Here is a 24572-nt window from a genome sequence, read left to right as displayed (position 1 = left end):
CGGTGGCTTCTCTTGCTGCGGAGCACGGGCTGTAGAGCACAGGCTCAGTAGTTGTGGCGCACGGGCTTTGTTGCTCCGCGGCATGTGAGATCTTCCCGGACCAGGGCTCGAACCTGTGTCTCCTGCATTGGCAGGCGGATTCTTAGCCACTGCGCCACCAGTGGTGGACTGGTATTCTTATAAGAAAAGGAAGAGACACGAGAGATTTCTTTTTCTCCACATATACATACAGAGAAAAGGTCGTATGAAGACACACGAAGAAGTTCTGCAAGCCAGGAAGAGAGCCCTCACCAAAAACAAATCGTGCTAGCACCTTCATTTTGGATTTCGAACCTCCAGAACTGGGACAAATAAATGTCTGCTGTTAAGCCTCCCAGCCTGTGTGTTCTGTTATGTCAGCCCCAGCAGACAAACAAATATCCATTGTGTGCAGAGTCCTTTGCCTTTGGGGCTTGCAAAAAGGATCCCTTGCAGGGACCCATGGTTTCATAGGGATTTTCCTGTTTGAGTCCCATTCTTTGAGTCTCGTTAGGTAGCATTTCTTTCTGTGACACTATGGTTTAAGATACAATGTGGCTCTCTAGAAGTTTTGAGAGAAGGCACCCTTCATCCTTCATTAAAAGCCACTCCCTCCTGTTGCTCTTTCTTCCTCCTAAATTCAGAAGTTCGTGTACCTCTGCAGTAAATGGGAGAAGAGTCATTCTCAAACTCTTGCTGCACATATGGCTTTCTGCCATAAATAGACTCACATCTCCAGTGGCCCCTGCCAGGCTGGGGGTGGGGGAACATGAGCTCTGAATTCCCCAGATCTTCCCAGTTTGCTGCATGAATGTACTAAAACTCCTTGTCTTACTTAAAATAAAATTCCTAAGAGGCACATGTATGACATCAAGTTTTCTCAGCATCATTGTGACTTTTCAAGGATTAATTTTCAGGAAGGGTTTGATGCATGCCCCCAAGTAAAATACTTTGTTCAAAGAGTGCTCAAGTTATTGAAATAAGCTGCCATGCGTATGGTTCTGAGCTGCAGGGGATGGAGAGAGTTCAGCTTATAGAAGCCAAGGTGAGAGCCCCTGGACTGCTGACAGAGTGGGCACTGGTACCTGCCAGTGTGTCCACCAGCTGCCACTCACAGAACCTTCCATCTCACATTTATGTCCTGCTGGGAAGTGGAATATCGGGCAGGGCTGCCAGCCCGCCATGTTCCAGAGGATTGTTCTGGGCAAACAGAGGTGGCTCCAACCACAGGTCTCATGTGGGTCAACTATGAGAGCAGAGAAATTGTGAGGGTCACCATTCAAGTAGGTGGCAGGATGGAGCCTGACTCAAGGAGAGAATACACAGTGTGGTGCAGCCTTTCCTCTTCGCCCTGAATTTCTCAATGAAGTGAGGAAGGAGGAGCAGAAGGGAAAGTTGGAGAAAGAAGATTATCAAGACTTTTAAACAGACAGTTCTATTGTTGTGGATTAATAATTCATAAAGAGTTATGAGTGGGACTTCCCTGGCAGTCCAATGGTTAAGACTTTGCCTTCCAATGCACAGGGCGTGGGTTCAATCCCTGGATGGGGAACTAAGATCCCATTAGGATTTCAGCATATGAATTTGAGCAGACACAAACATTCAGACCACAGCATTGAAAGATTACTTGTGTGTACACTCCAATAAGATGAAAGAGGAATACAACAGAGAGGAAGTCATGGGATTAAAACATATTAGAAATAAATATGCAATTAAAATCAAAAAAACATGGCAGCAGCTGTGGTGCATACCTGGAAGACAATGAGGCAACATTAAACCATTCAAAAATGATATGTTTTAAGAAATTGGATGATCATCATATGGTAATGAGCATATATATTTCTACTGTCAATTAGTTAAAAAAGAAAAGCAAATAGAAACCCCAGGAAAAACAAAAATCAGAGGGAAACTCTTAATCCAAATGAGAAGCAACCTATATTAAGGCATAGTTGTGAGAAACTGATTAGGTTAAGGAAAGGGGATTCATTTGATTTTGACTTTTGAACATTCTCTTCAGTGGTTCAGGATTATTTTCTTCCTTACTTGATTCTTCAGTAAATAATTTTAATATATTTACAGAATTATAAAAGCTGCCTATTGATCTTCAATTTTTAGAATAAATTTTTAGACAAAGTATGAAAGGCTTAATTTTGGTTTCAGAATAGAATATAACTATTGCAAACCCAATAAACGTAAAAAGGAATGGGGCAGTGATGGCAGAGACAGAAGGTGAAGGATGTGGGGAGAAAGGGTGGGGGAAAGAGTAGAGGGACTGTTTCTTCAGTTGCATGGTGACAAATCAAGGGGAACACTGTCTAAAATTATGACGGTGAGAAGAGACTGTGAGAGGATAAGTTAGCACAAATCTCTGTTCAGGAGTCAGTAAATACTGTAGAGAGTTGATAAATCAAGAAACTGAGGCATAAGCATATTATTTAGTATTTTGTGGCGACCACCAGAATAACTAAAATCAGAATTGGCTGAAGTTGGTTAGCACAGGGAGTGGAACAGTGTAGGGAGGGGGAGAAGGAGATTTTTCACAGTGTTATATACTATTTAAATGTAATTTTCATCATGTGTCAGTATTACTTTAAAAGTAGAAATAATAATACTATTACCAAGTGTTGAAATTGGTGAAGAAAATAGACCCTCTTATACTCTGCAAGAGTGAAAATGAATTGGTCCAAACTTCTGAAAGAGCAATTTTGTAATATTAAAAAGAACCAGACTGTCCCTCAAGTAATAATATTGTGTAAGTCTCCAATCCACAAGGACACTGTTGAGTGGCAGCTGGCAAACCAAGAGGAGGCAGAAGGATACACAGAGGCTCTCCTTCATTGAACACGAGTGTGAACAGGTACACACACATGCTCATGTCCTGCCACGTCTCACGTATTGACTCACTAAGACGGAAACATCAGCCGCCCAGGTTCTTAGAGTTCTCCCGTCTCCAGCTTTAATTCTTTACAGTGATCCTCACATGGAAAGCTGTCTCTAGAGGTTTCTCCATCCTCACATGACTCATCTTGGTTTACTGTTGTGGAAGCGACTACCTTGGGAGCTGGGACTTGTCCCTTCTGACAGAGTCTGAGGCTAACCACAGTGCTCTAAAGCCTGTGGACACTGGCCAGCCACTTGGAGGCATGCCCTTGAGTCTGCTTGGCTTCTCCTTGTGGTTGCTCAGAAGAGGCTCTGTTTGTGTTCCAAATGTGGTCAGCCTATTAGAGAGGCAGTCCCCATGGCCTGACATGCTCACTCTTCCTGTGTCATCACTGATGTTATGGGAAAGAGGACACCATCGCCTTTGGACAGCCTTGGCAATGGCCGTCCAACTTGAGTAGGGAAGCCAGGTTCTTCCCGTGATTTGGTGATGAGGCTCCTGGGAAATACCTATGGTCAAAATACATTTTTGTAGAGCATAAGAGTTAATACATAATTACCCACAGAAACCCTTAATCTCTGGTTTTTTTTTTTTTTTTTTTTGCGTTATGCGTGCCTCTCACTGTTGTGGCCTCTCCCATTGCGGAGCACAGGCTCCGGACACGCAGGCTCAGCGGCCACGGCTTACGGGCCTAGCCGCTCCGCGGCATGTGGGATCTTCCCGGACTGGGGCACGAACCCGTGTCCCCTGCATCGGCAGGCGGACTCTCAACCACTGCGCCACCAGGGAAGCCCCTAATCTCTGTTTTTGATGAGGAAACTGATGCTCAGCAATGATAAGGCAATTGTCCATGATGATTCCACTAGAAAGTAGGAAAGTATGGATTAAGATCCAGATCTGATTCCTAATCTTTATTTTTTCATACTACTCTGTGAGATGTTTTTAGGACTTCTTAGTGTGATACTTGTTGGGATTAGACAAGAAGCTCTTTACTCCGCTTCAGAGTTTTGTAGAAAACCCTATACTGAATAGTGATATCCAACATCTCACTTTGTTGGGCTTTGGATTGGATCCTAAGTTCGCTACTTAATGACTGTGTGCCTTTGGTCATGTTCACACGACATCTCTGAGTTTTAGTTTCCTAATCTGTGAGATGGGGATAGCTATCTCCAAGAAAACCTCACCAGGTTGTTGTGAGGTTTAAATGACATAACGTACACCAGGCACTAAGTAGGAGCTCAAAGCAGTGGTGTTGATGGTGGTTTTCAACGTGTAGAGAATTATTTTGAGACATATTGGATACAATAAACAGCCTTTCAAAATTTCCGCTTCAGATAAGTTCCTAATTAGCTACTCTCCTGTCTTCTAAGATGTCAACTCATCTTCACAAATTAACTTTAAAACTAGCTGGTTATACTACTCTGTAAAGATAATTTTGAGTTAGCAAACTCTCTTGCCAAAAACAACTGTAAAAGTCTTGTTATGTGCCAGACACTGAGCATCCAACACAGGCATAATGCAATCAGATGACAGAATCTCATTCTTTTTTGTCCACAAGAACGTGGTTTCTCAAGGAGGAATGAAGACTGTGTGCATGGTACGCAGGGTCATTTTCAATTCATGAGACAGCATCCTTTCTGTGTGGGAGAGAGGCATTTGTTAAGTGACTGCCAGCATCACAGGTGGTCAGAGCATTTGTACTTGGTAAATTCATGCTTATCAGGTTCATAGGCAAACAAGTGGAGACTATTAATAACAGCTTTTGCACTTTGGAGAAAATGAATGTCAGATAAAACCATAGGCTGTGCTCTTCAAAGGAGGGTAGACAGGAGATGGGGAGGAAAGCAAGCATCTTGTCTGCAATGCGAGGACTGTGACACTGGCCCCAGCCATCGGGGGGTTGGAAAAGTTACGTCATTGCCTGTGAATTGGGGTAAGTCCACAAAGACACCAAATGCAGAGGAAGGGAGGGAGGTGAGGAGCAAAGGTACATGTGTAAAAAGGAAGATAGGTGCAGATCACTTAGGAGAGCCTTGTGCTTGGTGGTAATATAAAGTGTCCACAGCTAAATGTATACATGCTATAGACCTAGGGTCCCTCTAGTGCAGTGAGGCTCACAGAGGGGCCTTGATTATGTGTCTGCTTGGGGGAACTCTGAGAAGTCAGGCCATCACAGGCCCTAGGGGTAAGAAGCTTACTTGCTTCTTAGAAGAAATGGTGATGGAATTGTAGGATTGGTCTTCAAAGTCTTGGTGTAAGGGATAGATATTAAGGCTGTACCAAGCCCGAGTATGGAAGAAGAATAAGGGAGAAAGAGGGAATTTCTCTGGCAAGCTAGGAAATTCTCTCTGACTAATCGAATGTGTTGAAGGACATGAGTACCTTCAAATCCAAGTCAGTGAAAAATGCTTTGAGTAGGACTCAGACTGGTCTTATTCTGCAGCACTTAAGAGACATGAGTTCATACATTTCAAATATTGAGAAAGTTAATACTTAAAGATGCAAGAGAAAAAAAGCATGAGTCAAAACTTCAGAGCAATAGAAGGGATGGGGGCAATTTTGCCCCCTCTCTCCTTCCAGGGGACATTTGACTTTTTTGGGTGTTACCTTGGTGGGGGGAGGGTGATACTGGCATCTGGTGGGTTGGGGGGAGCTGCAGTGCTGCTAAATATCCTACAATGCACAGAACAGCTCCCAACCCCCAACAAAGAGTTATTTGGCCCAAAATGTCAATAGTGCAGAGGTTGAGAAACCCTGGGTTAGAGTTATCATCCTTTATAGCAAATGTGTCAACCATTAAACAACGTAACTCACTGAATGAAAACAAAAGAAAACAAAAAACACCACATGTGAGAACAGAGGCTTATGCTAGAGACAGAATAAGTCATGTGATTAATAAAGTCACTGTAAATGAGAAATCTTAGCTTTTCCTCATCAATCCTTTACCCTAAGCTTTTCAAATATGAAATAAGACGAATTTGATAGAAGCATATTTTTAAAAGCTGTACAAATTTTATAATGGCTTTGTTATAACTTTTAGACATATGTGTTATTATTCTTTATCGTTTATAAATCACATGAATTGCCTCATTTAATGTTTATAATTTGGTATAATTATCTCAATTTTATAGACTTCTAGAGGTTACATTTGAGTTTTTCTGGACATCTGCTATGTGTCAGGCACTGTACTAGTTATTGTGGTTGTTACCCAGACAGATAAAAGCTTAGTCTTGAGAAGTTCAGAATCTCCTAGGGAGCACAGAGAAGTGATACATACAATAATAGACGTATAAACATAGCCATGGGAGAATGGGGGAGGGGACTGAAGTCATCTGCCAGAGGTTACAAAACTACTAATTAGCAGATCTGGGGCTTGTCTTAAGGCCTGCTGAGTCTCAAGCAAGTCCTCTGTCTTGGCATAAAAATATAACCCCCTTAGCTTTTCCAGAGATGTAAAATGAAACCTGAAGAAAATCACTCAAACACATCCATAAATTACGGAGTTGGCAGAAGTATAGAAACACGGTTGAAAAGTCAAGGGTAGGATATTGAAAGGCAAGATAAGACCTTGCAGGACCGAAAAACAGAGGCTACTGGCTTCAAACCCACCCGTGCGTGGGCTGGTCTTGAGGTTTGTAATTATTTTAGGACCCACGCCCCCGGGGAGGAGTGTGACTTGGAGTTGGAGGAGCAGGAAACAGAAATCACTTGCGGTTGGGCTAAGAAGTTCCCTCACACGCCACCAAGTGCCCCTTCCTCCCAGGAAGGGGGAAGCGGGGGTGAGGAGTTCTCCATCCAGGGAGAAGGCTTAGCGGGGTGGGAGGAGCGGCCTGACGACGCAGGTAAATAGCGGGGAAGGCGCAGCCTGCTGCCTGCTGCCAGCTCGAGAGGCTTGCCTCCCACTGGTCAGCTCTTTCCCGGCTCGGAGGGAAATATGAAGCCACAGTCTACCTACAGTTATTCATCCTGATGACAAGCAAGAAGCTGATTGCAATGAAGCATCATTTCACAGCTGTTTGCTTCCGCTTCTACTTCCGGGGAGACGTACTTTGTGCCACCAGGCCTTGCTCAGCCGGCCCTGAGCCCCGAGCAGTCAGGCCGCGCTGCTCCTGTGGAGGAGGGCGGCCCGGCAGCCCCAGGGGCGGAAGCCGAGGGACTAAGTTATTCCCTTTGTCCTTTCAGGCAGAGACGGCGTAATGGCACCCGTGCCAGTGACACAAAATACTCTGTCCACTCAGGCAAAGGCTTTGTCCCCAGGGGAAGGAGCGAGAGGTAAACGTGAAATCTGATTTGCCTGTGTCCTGTGGAACCACAAAATCTGGAAGCCATGGGCTCTCCTGCCTGCCCCTCCACTTCCTTGTCCCTGACTGACTTAACCTGGTTATTCTGACCGGTGCTCCACCATGAACACAGTTGATTGGACCAGAGCAAACACCTGACCTGGCTGGGCCAATCACAACCTTTCCTGGGAATTTGGAATGGGCCTCGGAGACACGGAACAAGTCCCACTACTGTGGGTTATTCACCTTTGCTCTGTGTTGAAATTGCCCAGGGAATTCTGAAAGCACACACACACAGGCGCGCGTGCGCACACACACACACACACACACACACACACACACACACACACACACACACACACACACACACACACACACCCCTGATCTGTCTGTAGTACAGCGTGCTCTGCAGACCCTCCTAAGTGCAGCTAGGCACAAGTGCACGGAGAAGCAGACACAAAGGATGATGAGGTGGACCTTCAGAGAGAAACTGGAATGAGAAACCCTCGCTCTAGAAAGAGTAGACAGTGATCTCGACCCATGATAGTTTTCTATTTCTGGATTCCCCCTCAGGCCTGGTTGTAGCTCTTGCCCTTGAATCCTCCTTTTAAAATGTTTCTTCTGAAGCTACTTCTAGTAGCTTCTATTATGTATAACAAAATGAAACTTCACCAAGGCTTTCTCACAACCCAGCCGACACTGGTCACCGCAACCTGCCTATTTTACCTCAGAAACCTCTCTTACATCTCATCTTTGTGCCCTTTTCAGTGGGGTTCTCATCCTTACCCTTCCTGAGTGGGCTTCCTGGCCTCTTCTCTCTCATCCAGCCTCCACATAAAACAGATCTGACCCACTCACCCCCAAACTTAGAGTCCTTCACTGGTTCCTGATTGCCTATTAAAAACAACAAAATAGTTCTATATAAATTGATCCGTAAACATATCTCCTATGTTACTAACTGGGGGAAGAATGCAGGTCAATACGTATAGGATCTTTTAAAATGTGATTTAAATTTGTATACATAAAAATACCTGCATAAATTTAGGAAAAAGGGAGGACATTTATTAAACTATTAGCAGAGGTTTCCTTGGTATGGTGATTTTGGATGGGCAAAGAGGAAATTTCCATTGTGTCATACTTTCTATAACATTAATAAAGGATGGGGAGTATAGGTAATTTTTAATCTTTTCTATTTTCCTCCAGTATTTTTTTAAAACTTTCCAAGGTCCTTCACATTCTGCCCCCACCTACTTCCCAGTATCCCTCCCACTACTCTGCGTCCAGCTATTCTAAGCTTTTCATTCTTGCCCAAACTTAGGATCCCCTTTCATGTAACTGTGGCATTGCCTGTTCTGTGCCTTCTTCCTGAAATGCTGGTACTTCATTCTTCATCTGAAGTGTTTCTACTTTTTCTTTTGACCCAGCTCAAATATCACCTCCTCTGAGAAGGCTTCTTAGACTGATCCATCTCTATCCCACGTCAGAGTTAGCTGTTCTGTCCCAGTGACCCTTTGGTTCCTGCTTCTCTGTCTGCCGTTACACCACCAAACTGTGTTATGATTGATGAGGTCGCCTGATTGTCTCCCCAGTTTGAGGTGTGCTCCTTAGGTGAAGGTTGAGACTTATTCGTCTCTCTCTTCTGTATGTAGCACAGAGCTGGACTAGTAATGGCTGCACAGAAAAATCTTGGTTGGTTGAATAAATGAATGAGTGAACGAATGAATGGGTGAACAGGCTCTGCCACACAAGGTAGAGCCATGATGCAGTTGCAGCCTTCCCTACCTCTACCAGATAAAACTGACCAACTAGAACTCATCAGAATCCTGTTCCTGAGCCAGTCTTAAGCACAGAGCTATTGCTTTTCACCAGCCAGCTGGCTCAGTTACCAAGCTGGGATGGTAATCGTTAACATGACACTTTAAACATCATAAGATCAGTAGGAACGTGTTTCTAGTGGTTAGTGACTAAGAATAAAATCATGAGGCTATGCCTATTCTGAAAACTACGTGATGGACCAGAGCTGATTTCTGTGTAAGTACACACTACTCCCTCTCTCCCAACATATAAAAAGAATTCTTTAATTGTACACTCCTGACTTCTCCCCCACTTCCAAAGAGGAAGGATCCTTGTTGCTGGGAGAGAAGCTAAGTCAAGCTATATAACCCAGTTCTGGGGGAGGAGGAGAATGGAGGTGGAGGCAGAGAGTAGAGGAGTTTTCTTCAGGGATAGGAGGAGAGCCTCTCAGAGCACCTCTGAGCAAAGGAGACGGAAACGAAAATGTAGTAAATGTTTATGAGTTCCAATCTTTGTCTAGCTTCCATAATGACTTGCATGAGGGATGAGCAAAGACATTCCTTTTAATCTATTTTGGCTATTGTCCTGTGCTTCTGAAATGTGACACTGTCCCAAGGCCCACCCACAAGAGTTCACGTTTTGTAAAAGGTATACCTATAAGTGGAGGAGAAGGGACTGCAAAAAGATCAAGCGTGTCTTTCACTCAGGGCTTTGCTAGCTCCACAGCTGGCTCTGCCAGAGAGAACACAGCCAGGGCAAGCAGAGGCAACAGAAGTCCCAGAGCTGGTAGTTATGGCTGTGGGCGAGGAGACATCCCGGACAGTGAGGCACTGCATCGTGGGGGAGGCGTGGAGGGCGACCCAAACAAGACACTGTCCTCACCATTCCCTGGGACCCTTAATCCAGGGATGTCCAGGAGTCCGTGGGGATGACTGGAGGGAAAAACTGAAGGGAAACTCAGTCTGGAGCCAGGTTACAGCTTGATGTGGGTACCCTGGGGCAGCCTGAAACTAGACAGGCTTCCGCCCCGACCAGGGATGCCCCAGGAGCTGCCAGACCACCACTGGGTCGTGGAGCTCACTACTGGCAGGTGGTGGCTCTGGGGGCAGACAGGGTTTCTAATACAGTAAGTACCCCACATACGAACGAGTTCCATGCCGAGAACGTGTTCCTAAGTCCAATTTGTTCGTAAGTCCAGCAAAGTTAGCCTAGGTACCCAGCTAACACAATCGGCTACATAGTACTGTACTACAACAGGTTTATAATACTTTTCACACAAATAATACATAAAAAACAAACCCACACACAAAATAAAGAAAATATTTTTAATCTTACAGTACAGTACCTTGAAAAGTACAGTAGTACAGTACAACAGCTGGCATACAGGGGCTGGCATCGAGTGAACAGGCAAGAAGAGTTACTGACTGGAGGAGGGAGAGGAGGTGGGAGATGGTAGAGCTGAAGGATCGTCAGCAATAGGAGACCGAGGGCAAGCTGTATTTCACTCACGCCTGACACTGATGGCACAGGTTCTGGTTCCTTGCTGGATCAACTCTATCTACCCTCTTGAAAAAACGATCCAGTGATGTCTGGGTAGTAGCTCTTTTTTTCTTGTCATAGATGACAGTAAAGTGCACAAAAGCACAACCCCTTGTGGAGGATGCACGCACGTGACAATGTATGCCAGACACGTGAACTAGCTTACCTGATTGGACATGCAAATGCATGTTCGCATCTTTGAAAGTTTACAACTTGAATGTTCCCATGTGGGGGACTTACTGTATCTCAACAATAGTTTACTCAAAGAGAAACCACTGGAGACTGCCCTCAGCCCACACGCAGCCGGCTCCGTTATGGCGACCACAGCCCCAGCATCGTGATTAGTGGTGATGAACCAGGTTATGACCTAGATTTATTTTGTATACCTAATCATTATGCTGAGGATTTGGAAAAGGTATTTATTCCTCATGGACTAATTATAGACAGGACCGAATGGCTAGCTCGAGATGTGATGAAGGAGATGGGAGGCCGTCACATCCTGGCCCTTTGTGTGCTCACGGAGAGCTATAAATTCTTTGCTGACCTGCTGGATTGCATCAAAGCACTGAACAGAAATAGTGATAGATCTATACCTATGACTGTAGATTTTATCAGACTGAAAAGCTACTGTCATGACCAGTCAACAGGTGACATAAAAGTAATTGGTGGAGATGATCTCTCAACTTTCACTGGAAAGAATGTCTTGACTGTTGAAGATATAATTGACACTGGCAAAACAACGCAAACCTTGCTTTCCTTGGCCAAGCAGCGTGATCCAAAGATGGTCAAGGTTGCAAGTGTGCTGGTGAAAAGGACCCCTCAAAGTGTTGGATATAGACCAGACTTTGTTGGATTTGAAATTCCAGACAAGTTTGTTGTAGGATATGCCCTTGACTATAATAAATACTTCAGGGATTTGAATCGTGTTTGTGTCATTAGCGACACTGGAAAAGCAACATACAAAGCCTAAGATAAGAGTTCAAGTTGAATTTGGAAACATCTGGAGTCCCGTTGAAATCACCAGGAAAATTATCAGATGTTCTAGTCCTGTGGCCAGCTGCTTAGTAGAGCTTATTGCAGGTATCTTCTAAGAATTTCATCCGTTTTGTATGTTAGAAATGTCAGCTGCTGCATTCCCGAACTCTTTATCTGTACTATGAGCCTACAGACTGTCAGTTCCCTTTGGGCGGATTGTTGTTTGATTTGTGAATGAAAAGTCTCTTAAACCACACCACCACTGAATGAAAATATTGAAATTGTATCTATAAGAAACATTTAAAGAAAAGAATATATTAGTTTTTTAATTGGTATTTGAATTTTTATATATTCAGGAAAGAACAGAAGTGATTGAATATTGTTAATTATACCACTGTGTATTTAGAAAAGTAAGAAGCAGTCAGTTTCATATCAGTGACAGTATTTAGAGGTAACGTTATGTCAGATAAACCATCTATCCTGGAGTTATTTTAGTCAGTTTCAGCAGTATTAACTATTTTCCCGCTTGTTCAGATTATTTCTGGCAAATCTTTGTCAACGGTTCCTTTTAAATACAGGTCAATAAGTTCCCAAAACCTACCACTTTTTGAAGTTTTCAGTGTAAAAATCCTTAAAATAAAGGCTGTCTCTTTAAAAGAAAAAAAAAAGAAAAAAAGAGAGAAACCTCTGGGATAGACACAGAATCTCCCCCAAAGTGGCTGCAGATCCTAAGGTCAGAAGGGGAAGATTCTGGGTCAAGGCAAACATTGAAGAGACAGTAACACATATGGGTTAATTAGCTGTGGGGAGAGGAGCTCTTGATCATGGCAGCCGCTGTGGTCCAGGCTTATTACTGAAAAGCTGAGCTTGGGCTAGGGAATAGCAAAAGTAAAGCAAAGTGGCTTGTTTGAAGGGAGGCATCTTGGACGGGAAGCAGTGGGGTGCATTTGACTACAAAAGCCAGAAGGTCTGTGGTTGAGGCCTTGCCCACTGCTGACATGAGAGTGTTTGGCACACAGTGTGCATTCATTCATGTATTCATTCTATAAAAACAGTAGGCACTTGCTATGTGCCAGGCAGCAGGCTAGGCACTGGGGACACCGGTAAGCAGGTAGACGTGGCCCCTGTCTTCATGGGGCTTACATTCTACTGGAGGAATCAGAATGTTGGTTGAGTCTGGATCCCTCACTGCTTGCCCCTTCTGGGAACCTCTTTCCTGTGGAATGGGCTTCAGCCAGTACTTTTATTTTATTTTTTAACGTCTTTTTTGGAGTATAATTGCTTTACAATGGTGTGTTCGTTGCTGCTGTATAGCAAAGTGAATCAGCTATACATATACATATATCCCCGTATCTCCTCCCTCTTGCATCTCCCTCCCGCCCTCCGTATCCCACTCATCTAGGTGGTCACAAAGCACCGAGCTGATCTCCCTGTGCTATGTGGCTGCTTCCCACTAGCTATCTATTTTACATTTGGTAGTGTATATATGTCCTTGCCACTCTCTCACTTTGTCCCAGCTTACCCTTCCCCCTCCCCATGTCCTCAAGTCCATTCTCTATGTCTGCATCTTTCTTCCTGTCCTACCCCTAGGTTCTTCAGAGCCATTTTTTTTTTTAGATTCCATATATATGTGTTAGCATATGGTATTTGTTTTTCTCTTTCTGACTTAGTTCACTCTGTATGACAGACTCTAGGTCCAACCACCTCACTACAAATAACTCAATGTCATTTCTTTTCATGTCAGCCGGTACTTTTAGAAAGTGTTAGCTGGGAAGGGAAGACTCAGAACACCAAATTTTAGGACAGATAGGGAAGTAGAATTGGTCTGGCCACAACCATTTTCTCCAGAATAAGGGACTTGTGGAGAAGCTGAAGAGGCCCCACAATAAAGCCAGGAGATGGTTACAGCCTCCCTCCAGGCCTTCCCAGGAAAATCATCCAGGCCTACAACAGCAGCAAAGATAATCACAACTGGCATTTTAACAGTTCTTCTGATATCAGCAGGATACTCAACAGGTCATTTCTACAGACCCACTAGAAAGTCGGAAAAGAGGACCATAGGAGAAAAATGAAAAGAGCTGTGATGGTCAATTGTAAAGGTAAAAACACTATAGTGGTGATTTAATTAAGGCTATCTATTTATCCATCTACATACCAGTTCTTTCCCCTCTCTACAGAGAACTGTTTAAAATACAATATATTTCTGTCGTGGTGGGAATATTTTAAGTAAGACATAGGAATGGACTTCCTGACTCTAAGAATTGTTAGGTGCCAACCAAGTAGAGGATTACAGAATGAAATCAGCTTTCTTACATTTGAGAGAACACACTTGTAGATAAAGTAACCAAAATTGGCCCATATGAATGCTTGTTATCTGATTCTATCCTTCAAGGCCCAGTCTCAATGATTATTATCTATGGTATGTAAGCAAGACTTGACACCTGCAGGCTGAAGGAGGCTCAATCCCACTTGAAGTCTCTGCTCTCGAGTCTCCCTTTGGGCCTCCAGCCCATCTTCCATCTTCCCCATCAGCTCACTGCCCAAGAGGCTGACCTTCAGGAGCTGTGTGAGTACCGCTTGCCCTGGGCTTCACTTGGATTCAGCCAGTGGGAAGCACTGGCAGGGCGTCCTCCAAATAAGCTGGAGAAAATCGAGGTGGAGTATCCCTTCAACCCCCATCCTGATGGTTTGACACCTGCTAGGTTCCTTCATTGAGGCTATAGCTCCCGTTGGGTGGCCTTTCCTCCAGCTACAGTTCTCACCGGGTTCAGGGACATGCTCCCCCATCACACCTTCATGCCTACAGGTGGTAACAGACTGTTGCCAACCCTGGACTTCCCTCAACCCTGCTCAGACCTTTGTAAAGAGTCCTTTAACAAGCCCTCCCTTAGTCAGCCCTTTGAGTGTATGTGCTGTCTGTCTCCAGCTGGAGTTCTGACTCATACACTCTCTGAATCGGACATGAGGAATTTCTGAAATTTCATTCAACATTTATTTTAACAAAAGTGTTTTGAGCAACTACTTTATACAAATGATAAATGCTGAAAGACTTAATAATATCTAAACATTTTCGAGTGTCTGGTATGTGCCAGCTAATGGACTAAGCAATTTGTATAATTTAATCATCACGATAATCTTGTGATGATGTGTTTTTAAACCTCTCTTCAGGTATGGAAACCAGTGTTTGTTATAAATAAGTACCTTGACTGAGGCTACATCCCCAGTAAGTAGAGGAGGCAGGATTCTTACCCAGATGGGTTTCATTTTTAAACTTATACTTTAAACTTCTTCTTTTTATGGTCTCTTATATACAGTGATAATTATGATAGGGTATTCAGGGAAAAAACAGAGGAGGAGGGAGGACCTCATGTACTAATTGCATACAGAAAACTAGGCTCTTTTTTCAAACTTGAAGACTAGTAGGAGGGTAAACCTACACAGACAGGATGAATGAAATGATAAAATGTTTGGATGAAATGTTTATCAGGTGAACTAGGGGTGGGAGAAGAGGATTGTGAAGGGGTGAGTATTATGTGCAGTGACAGGCAGTGATATGTTTAGCAGGTGGTCTCCATCCTCTCTAAAAGCCTGGTTTACAGTGTTTGTCAGTCTCTGTGGCATAAATACTCCCACGATGGCCAATGTCAAGCTACCAATATGGCATCACTGAATGGCACGTGGGGAAGAGATGTGCAAAATTGGCTCTTGAGAGTGGGTACAGGCCTGCTGCTGTGCACCACTGTATTTATGTGCAAGGGCAGGGAGTCAGGAAACAGCACGTGTGTTTGGGGTACTCTAGGTTGGTCAGATCTGCTAGAACACAAGGAACAAGTGGCAGGGGAAGGTGGAATGGGAACAGGGATGAGACAGGAGAAGTGGTAGAAAAGACCATGAGAGAGGGCTTTGTCTGGAGCTGCACTGTACAGTTTGGTGCCCACACGTTGCCAATGAGTGCTTGAAATGTGTCTGGTCAAAATTGGGATGTGCTGTAAGTGTAAATTATACACTGGATTTCAAAGACTTAGTAAATATACATATATTATTAATAGATATATGAATATATATAATTTGTGTTGATTATGTATTAAAATGATAATATTTGGATATATTGGGTTAATCACATATTTACAATTAATTTCATCTGTTTTCTTTTTACTTTTCAAAATGCAGCTACTAGAGAAAGCCAAACTACGTGTGTAGCTCGCAATGTATTTCTTTTAGACAGCTTTGAGCCAGAGAACTTGGACTTTATTCAACAGGCAACAGAGAGTCTTAGAAGAGTTTTAAACGGATATGGTCTGCTTCCCATAATGATCCATCTGGTGCCGTGTAGAGTTTGCTGAGCCCAGGCCGGAGGAGGGAAACTTGAGAGAGTCCAGGCCAGAGGGATGCGGCACTGAATGAGGCAGAGGACATGGGGATGAAGGAGGAGAGAGCAGACTGGATGGGATAGGGTGGCCGATTGCATGTGAGAGGTGGGCAGAGGGAGGAATCGAGGGTGATGCCCAGGTTTCTGGCTGGACCACTGTCCAGCTGGAGTGGTATTAGCGGAGATGGAAGTGTAGGAGGGATGAAGATATCTTGGGGGAAGATAATGTGTTCAATTTCAGACCTGATGAGTCTGAGGAGCTAGGGAGCTTTCAGGTGTCCAGCAGGCAAGTGGGTACAGGGGTCTGGAACCCTGTTGGCACCGTCTACAAAATGCATCCCGAATCAACCGTCTCCTGCCACCTCTGCTGCCTCCTCCTAGTCTAACCATTATAATATCCTGTCTGGAGGATCGCTGCAGCCTTCTAGCTAGTTTTTTTGCTGATGCATTTGCCTTGCTTTTTCTAAAGTCTCAATCAACAGGCAGAATAACCTCATTAAAAGCACATCAGAACATGGCATGCCTCCCCTCACAGTCTTCCAGTGAATTCCACGGCACTCACTCCACTCTGTACAGTGGCCTAAGGTCCTATGCGACCTGACCCTGCTACTCTGAGCTCCACTGCCCTCTCCCTCGGTGACTCTGCTCTAACCACGCTGAGCTCCTTGCTGTTCCTGGGACTCACCAGGAATCCTCCTTGCCTCAGGGCCTTTGCACCTCGTACTCTTCCCTTGGATTTCTGAGGCGCTATCTCCCTCACCTCCTTCAGGTCTGTACTCAACTACCCCTTCTCTGTGAAGACTTCCTGCTCACTCCATCTAAAATGACACCCCACTCTTTCTTTCCCTTCTTTATTTTTTTCCCCAGCTCTTACCACTATTAATCATACTATAAATGTTACTTATTTATCATATTTAATATCTGTGTCCCTCATTTGAATGTAAACTCCGTAAGGCAGAAATTTTCTCTTTTATTTTCTGCTGCATCCCTGAACCTGGACTGGTTCCCAGTGCATAGTAAAAACTGAAATATTTGTTAAATGAAAGAATAAACTGCAGAAGATCAACGGGCTGAGTCTATAAGGCCTAGGAATAAACAAGCCCTTGGAATCCCAGCTCTGACACTACTCATTGTGACCTTGGACTGGTTATTTACCATCTCTAAGCCTTAATTTCCTCATCTATGAAATGGAGAGATTAATAGTACCTCCCACAAAAGATTTTCGTGAGGATGCATCCAGCCAAGAAATATTTATGGACCCCCTCCCATGTGCCAGGAGCTGTGTTTAAATGGGGATTAGATGAGAGAATTTATAGAAGAGTTTGACATTGTGCCTGCCATATTGCAAACCGGCCGTAACGCCTTTACTGAGTATTAGCAGAGGAAAGAGTGTTAAGCAGTCAGGAGACAGGGCTGTGTGAGAGCCGCTGAGATGGAAGTGCGCGTACTGACCCAGAGGGAGTGAGCAGAGTGCGGGGTGAGGGGAGGGGACTCTGCTGACCTTGCCGATTTCTCAGGGATGAACCCCGTGAGGGGGAGCCAGGAAGCAAGGTGGACTTTGAAGGATGATTAGGGAGTAGAAGGGGAATTCTGGTGTCATCATCAGCATACCAGTGCCAGAACGGAGAAGAATTGCAGACACAGACTCTCTCCAAAGCCACAAGTCATTACTCCCGGGAGGAATGACACCGTGGGCGTCCCCCTGCGAGAATCGAGGGGCCTTGAGAAGAACACTGTAACTTGGCAGGGTCCCACATACTTCAGACCGGATTAGGGTTGGACTCCCAAGTGCCGTGCCTCACTACTTGGAAATCCCATGAAAGAGCTGGAGCCTCGTTCTGGGCAGCAGTGGACAATGGCTCTTTGTCAGCAGCCAGTGAAGAGTAAGTGAGGAGAGTGATGGAAGCTGAGGTCTGAGGGGTGCTGTGTTCTGGGGGTCTCAGATGGTGTGGAGAAGAGGGTCAAGGCCTGGGAGGTCACAGTCAGGCAAGATGAGAGCGTGGAGAACTGAGGGCCCTGCCCTTTCCCTCCAGACCCACCATGGCTCTGGCCCTCTCTGCCTTGGGCTGTACCTTGCTCTGGCCTTCCTGGTGGATTATTCTGGAAGACTTCCCAGGAAGTTTGGAGGTCCCTCAGGTCCAGGCCCCAGGTATGAGGGAGCCCAGGATAGCGGTTATTCCAATGATGTGAGCCCCTCAGGCACTCTGGCTTCTTCAGTGCCCAGGAGGCCCTGTGGTGCCACAGAGCCGACAACGTGAAGCGGGGGACCCCACTGCACTGTGGGGAGCAACAGGCTGAGAAGTCAGACCCTGAGGTGTGGCCTCTCGCTTTCCACCCACGTTAAGCAGAAACCACAACTTCAAGGCTTACTGTGCTCCTCCCTCCAGCCCTCAGTAGTATATGTTGCGTAGGAGACACCTGCAGCTCAACAAGTAATTGCAAAGTGAATCCTATGTAACCACCACCTAGGACATGAGGGGACCACTGCCATCTCCCCTTCATCCCTTTCTGATTTCTATCCCTTGCCTCCCCCTGAAGGTAATTACCATGCTGACTTCTAGAACCATCATTCCCATGTTTTTTGTGTGTTTGTTTTGTTTTGTTTTTACCAGGCAGCATAGTACAGTGGTAAGAACATGGATTCTGGAGACAGAAGGTGTTCATTCACTTCTTGGTTCCTCTACTCACTTGCTGCGTATCCTTGGGCCGAATACTTTATCTCTCTGTGCTCACTTTCTTCATCTGTGGCGTAAGGATCACGAGAGAATGCAAGCTGATGAGGTTGTTTAAAAGATTAAATATGAGTTAATATACGTGTAGTGCTTAGAACAGTGCCTTGGGTAGTATGGGTGCTCTTCGTAGTACTGTCACCTAAATATACACGCCTTAGCAGATACGGTCTAGTTTGCTAGTTTTTGAACTCTATGCTAACGAATCATACTCTAAAACCAACCAACAAATAAACAACCCAACAGATAGGTACAAAGCCTATATGATGACGGCAGCAATGATGATTGAAGGGGAAAAGGATGTGCCAGTGGCTGAAGTTCTGGAAATAGGAGGAGCCTGTCGTGATGGGCTGGGACGTGAGGACAAGAACACACAGGGGTGGCATAAACAGATCATGGGGATTAACACTCAGCAGAGAGGTGTAACTGAGGGGGTTACTGAGTCTAAGCTCATGCTGCTCGTTGCCAGAGAGGCCAGTAAATCAAGTTGTTGGGACAAGGAACAGTGACTTTATTCGGAAAGCCAGCAGACCGAGAAGATGGTGGACTAGCGTCCCAAAGAACCATCTTGCCCGAGTTAGAATTCAGGCTTGTTTTACACTAAAAGGGGAAGGGGTGTGATTGGTTGCTGCAAACTTCTTGGTGTGGAAATCCTTTGTTCTTGCAGGTGCCCAGGTAGGTCATGTCACAATGTTCTCGTAAACCTCAAGCAAGACAAATGTTATTCTCTGTTCTGCAACTTTTTATCTCTCTATGAATGGAAAAGTGTTACACCTTTAAAGGTCAGAGCCTTGAGGATGGGCCATCCTGTATATTTCAGGCTATAGGCAGCATGCTTTACTTGTAGCAAAAGCAATGGAATACAGAGGGTAAAGTAAAAGAAACAGATCCATATGGAGTCAGATCTGTTCTTCCCTATTACAAGAGAACACAGCATGGGTCCAAGGAGTAGGAGGGACTCTGGGGAGTGAGGCAACCTGTCCCCCCTCTCCCACCACCCGGCACCCAGCGTGGTTCCTGTGGAACTCATGCTGCTTCCTTCACGGTGCAGTGCAGACTCCATCTCCATTCTGCCTCTGGTTGCGTGACGTCACACTTCCACTCCCGGCTGTGGGGCCTGGCTGTAGGTCACTGCCCTGATAATAGATGCTTCAGTTTCAGTGCAGCCTGGACAGTGCCCAGAGCCTCGTGGGCCTCTGTCTCCAGAGGGAACAGCCCTGTACTTGGGGAACAAGAAGCCCCAGCTCCCAACTGCACTGTGGGCAGAGTTAGATTGAAAATGTCGTTATTCAGCAAACTTGTATTAAATACTTAGAAGTCCCAAATACTTCACTGAACTGAGATGGTTTTCTTTGCTTTCCCTGGATCTGCCCACTCAGTCTTCATAGCAGCCCTGAGCTCTCCTGCTGTCTCTGTGTTATAGAAGAGGAGACAGAGGCGGGGAACTGGCTCCCACTCACACGGCTAATAAGTGCAGGAGGCCTGGCCAGGGCCGTGCTGAGCAGTCACTGCCCTGCTTCACCTCACTTCCTTGCTCAGCAGTCCTGGTTCTGCTCCGCTGGCTATGTGGGCACACTGCTGAACCTCTGCGAGTTTCAGTTTCCCTGCTTATGAGGAGCGGGCCTATGGTCCCCAGTGTTCGCATCCCCTGATTCACTGCCCTTCATGGAGGCCTCCCACAGATGCCGGCCAGCCCTGGGCACCTGGGGACTCCACGAGAAGTAATATCACGGCCTCTGGCCTCCTCAGGGAACTTATATTTGGGGACACAACTGATGATACAAGATGGTAAATAATTAACTTTCCAAAGTGTGATTCAGACCAGGGTGTAAGTAAGGACTCTGGGAGGGCAGCTGAACGAGTCTTGCCTAGTGGAAAAATGGGTCATCTTAAAGGAAGAGCAAATTCTCCTTAACCACTGCTAAAAATTACTTCTCTGTTAGGCAAGGGTCAGAAACACTTTCCTGGCAGACAAGTCGTTACCATCTGGCTCCCAGTTGGCCCTACCTGCCCCACCCTCAGCCGGGAGCCCTGTGCAGCTTGTGGACGTGCCTCATTTCAGCAAAAGCATCAACACTTAGAGGGAGGGTTTTTTCTTCCTCCACAAAACATGCTTCCTTATGTTGAAATATTTCTCCACAGGGCTATGCGTGGGATAAAGAGGATGTATGGTGAGCAGGCAGAGCCCCAGAAATAGAGGGCTAGTTGGGGTTGTGCAAAAGTCAGTGGATGAACCTTGTGACAGAGACACCACACACCCTGAGGCTGGTTGCTTCAACCATAAAGAACTAGTTGTGAGAAACAGAGTTTGACTGGGTTGGGGCCATGACACCGGGGAATGGAAACACTGGAGACAGTATTTTAAAATGTTGAGCTTGGGCTGAAGAACGAATCTTAGGTTTGTGCTGACTCATACTGTGGCATCGCAGAGCCTGTGGAGAGGCGGCATCTATCCCAGGATTCTTGGTCTCCCACTGTGTCTCTTCCTCTGTTGGTTTTCTTCCCTATGGTTCTGTGCCAGCTCTGCTGTTCATTCTACTACTGCAAGGGATAATACCTTTCCAAGATTTCAGTGTTTAGTAGCAGGCTGATGGCTCACAACTTTACTTTTTAATTTAAAAATTTTATATTTTTATTGCAGTATAGTTGATTTATAATGTTGTGTTTCAGGTGTATAGCACAGTATGTATATATGTATTATATATTCTTTTTCAGATTCTTTTCCCTTATAGGTTATAAAATGTTGAGTAGAGTTCCCTGTGCTATACAGTAGGTCCTTGTTAGTTACCTATTTTATATACGGTAGTGTGTATCTGTTAATCCCAGCCTTAGAGTTCCAGCTGGGAGCTGGCCGTAGGCTCTGGACTCACGAATGTGGCTGCCTCCTGGGTGTCGTCGTTCCGAGTCCCACAGGTACCTCTTCTCAACTAAACTCCTCTCAAACTTGCTTCTCCCCATCCGCCTTCTAACTCAGTGAATGGCACCATCACTCACCCTCCCCATCCTCCACGTGCAAAGAGTCACCAGTTCCCTCCACGTCTTTCCACTCCATGCGTGAACCTCAGTTCAGGCTCTGCATCTCCGTCCTATAGCAGCTCTCTCAGGGGTCCGCCTGCCTTCCAGTTTGCTCCCCTTGAACCCACCCTACACACAGCAGCTAAAGTGCTTCCACAGCACAAATAGGAGGTGTAACTCCCCTCCTTCAAGCTCCTCGAAGCCTGCCAGTTGCTTTGGGGATTCAGCCTACACTCGTTCAGGGTAAAGCGCCATTCCCGAGTGGGGCCTGGTGTGTCACTCCAGTGATGTGAGGCTTGGCTCTCACGGGAAGCTCCCTCCAGGCCTGGGCATTCTCTGACAGGAACAGGAGATGGACGAGGTGAAGTTGTTAAATGGAAATTACCATCTCTCCCAACACCCGCACTCTATCATATTTCTGAATTCAGAACATCCCAACAGAGTCCAAGATGCTGTTTCTAAACAAAGTACATCAGAGTAACCTGCTTACAAATCAGTAAGAAAATAACCTATAGGAGAAAAGAATCTGAACAAGAATCTATACATATGTATATAACTGAATCACTTTTGCTGTATACCTGAAACTAACAACATTGTAAATCAGCTATACCTCCATTAAAAGATGCTTTGCTGAAACCAAGAAAAAAAGAAAAGAAAAATACAAGTAGCCTAAGACAATGACAGAAGATAACCAGGATAACCGGGGAAGAAAGCTGGAGCCTTTACTGCTCTTCCAGACCAGAGCCTGTTAGGCCCTCAGTGAACCTTGCCTGTAACTCTCTTACGACATTTCATACTGTGTGACATCTATGTATTTAGTTATCACTTGGTTTAGCTCTTACTTTAAAAAGTCAGCAACCTGAGTTCGGGGAAGATGCATCTGTCTGCATCTTCTATGTGCCTCCTGTGCAGTGCATACCTTCTATGCATGGGGCAGAGGAGGGTCTCGGGATATGAACGGCCAATCATTAAATCACAATATTATGTCTTTCCCCATTAGCCAGGAATATTTGTTTCATCAAAATAGCTTTCTAAAAATATCTCCCCATATTACAAAGGATTATGTTCCTAATGAGTATTTTGCACTTATGAATCAATAATAAAAAGACAAATTCCCTAAGAGAAAAGTTGACCAAAGATGATAGACAATTTACAAAAGAATTTACAAAAGAAACAATACCAATGGCCATGAAACGTATAGCAGAGGCTTAATCTCCATGTATGCAATGAAAGCTACTCTTTGCAGGAGGTGGGGAAAACAGGGACTTGCACTGTTGGCAGGAGTGTAAATCTGTAGAACCCTTCCTGAGGGCAATTAAGCAATAATAATTCAAAATTTAGAATTTACATGATCTTTGACCCAACAATCCCAGGACTCTGTCCTCTGGGAATAATCAGATAAGGGTACCAAGTTTATGTGAAAGAATAGTAATTGCAACGTTAATAACAGAATAGTTAAAAATGCAAATAAGTCAAGCTTTTATCATAGTGATACGGTTAAATAAATCATGGTACAGCCATATAATGGAATATTATGCACTTGTTAGAAGAGAAGCAAATCTCTAGATGTGTGTTTCTACAAGGAAAAATGCACACAATATATCAAGTGAAAGAGGCAGGTTATAAAGCATTCTATCCATCTACCCATCCACCCTTCCTCTCATTCTTTCATTCAGCAAGAAAATAGTAAAAGAGTATTATTAAGCCATTAACAGTAATTATCACTGGATCAAGTTAGACTTTTTAGTGCCTTCCACACTCTCTTTCATATTTTGAAGATTTTACAATGAGCAGTGTGGTATATTATTCTTGAAACAGCAAAAACCATAGGTAATGCCAGTTAGGGGGAGAGTTTTTCTTGATTGAAAGAGCAATATGAGAGATTTCTCTCTGCTGGCATTTGGGGAACACGTTGCCATACGGGATAATTTTTTATCATGAGGCATCTTGGCTTGTTGGATTAGCCCCTGGTGGCAGAGCCTTGCATCATGTGGAATTTGTCCTGCGTTTTTGACCCCAGCTTTCACTAACTCCTAAGAAACACAAGATAACATTTTCACAGTCCATTCCTGTGCCAGTAAAGGGGAACAAATTACATTTAATTTTCAACTATCAGTGGTTAAGAATTGTGTGGGTATATGAAATCAGCAAATAATAAACATTTTATCCATTTGTTTTCTCTCTTCTACCTATACTCTCAATCATCATTTTACTTTATTTACTCATTACCAAGACAAAGTGAACTGATTTCTGGTTTTTATTTTGCTCTTCCCCACATGCTCTTGGCCTGACTTGGTCTTAGAGAACACTGGCCGGTTCCTATTGGTCACTAATTTCTTTTCTACCTAATCACAAAACGTTAACTAATACAAGTTTACACTTTTCCTTGGTGTTGATGACATGCTCATCTAACAATGGCTCCTGGAACTTCATCGTTTTTCCTTCTTAGGAAACTGTAAGTGCTTTGCCCTTTGGTCCACCATGTTGATGTCTTTATGTTGATTGGACTTGGTAAACTGAAAGTGGCATCTCTGGATGCCCTGGGAGGATACATGTGTTCTAGAATGTTGGAAATAAACCCTACAGAGATTCCAGGGGCCAGCCATATTGGTAAAGGTTTTAGGCTCCAGTGTTCTAGACTATGCTGAAGAACATTCTCTCCAAGGTAAAGGACCAGTGGATGCATCTGCACCTCATACAACCATGAAAGAAGCACAGCACTTTGGAAGTCCTTCAGATGCTGGAGGCAATATGTATTGCACTTGGGACAACTGCTCCATCACATTTATCAGAGGACTCACGTTGCTAGCAATTTTTTTTTTTTTTTTTTTTTTTTTTTTTTGCGGTACGTGGGCCTCTCACTGTTGTGGCCTCTCCCGTTGCGGAGCACAGGCTCCGGACGCGTAGGCTCAGCGGCCATGGCTCATGGGCCCAGCCGCTCCGTGGCATGTGGGATCTTCCCAGACAAGGGC

The 24572-nt window shown here is 44.8% G+C and overlaps 1 pseudogene; it reads left to right on the top strand.

The window, feature by feature from the left end:
- The first annotated feature begins 9765 nt into the window (after positions 1-9765).
- On the top strand, positions 9766-11482 carry LOC113624287 (hypoxanthine-guanine phosphoribosyltransferase pseudogene; annotated as a pseudogene).
- The last annotated feature ends 13090 nt before the right edge of the window (positions 11483-24572 follow it).

This window comes from Aethalodelphis obliquidens, unplaced genomic scaffold, assembly GCF_003676395.1.
Source record: "Aethalodelphis obliquidens isolate GAN/ISIS:26980383/991018 unplaced genomic scaffold, ASM367639v1 scaffold13, whole genome shotgun sequence".
NCBI classification, from domain to species: domain Eukaryota; kingdom Metazoa; phylum Chordata; class Mammalia; order Artiodactyla; family Delphinidae; genus Aethalodelphis; species Aethalodelphis obliquidens.
This window is presented reverse-complemented; position numbering and strand designations above follow the sequence as displayed.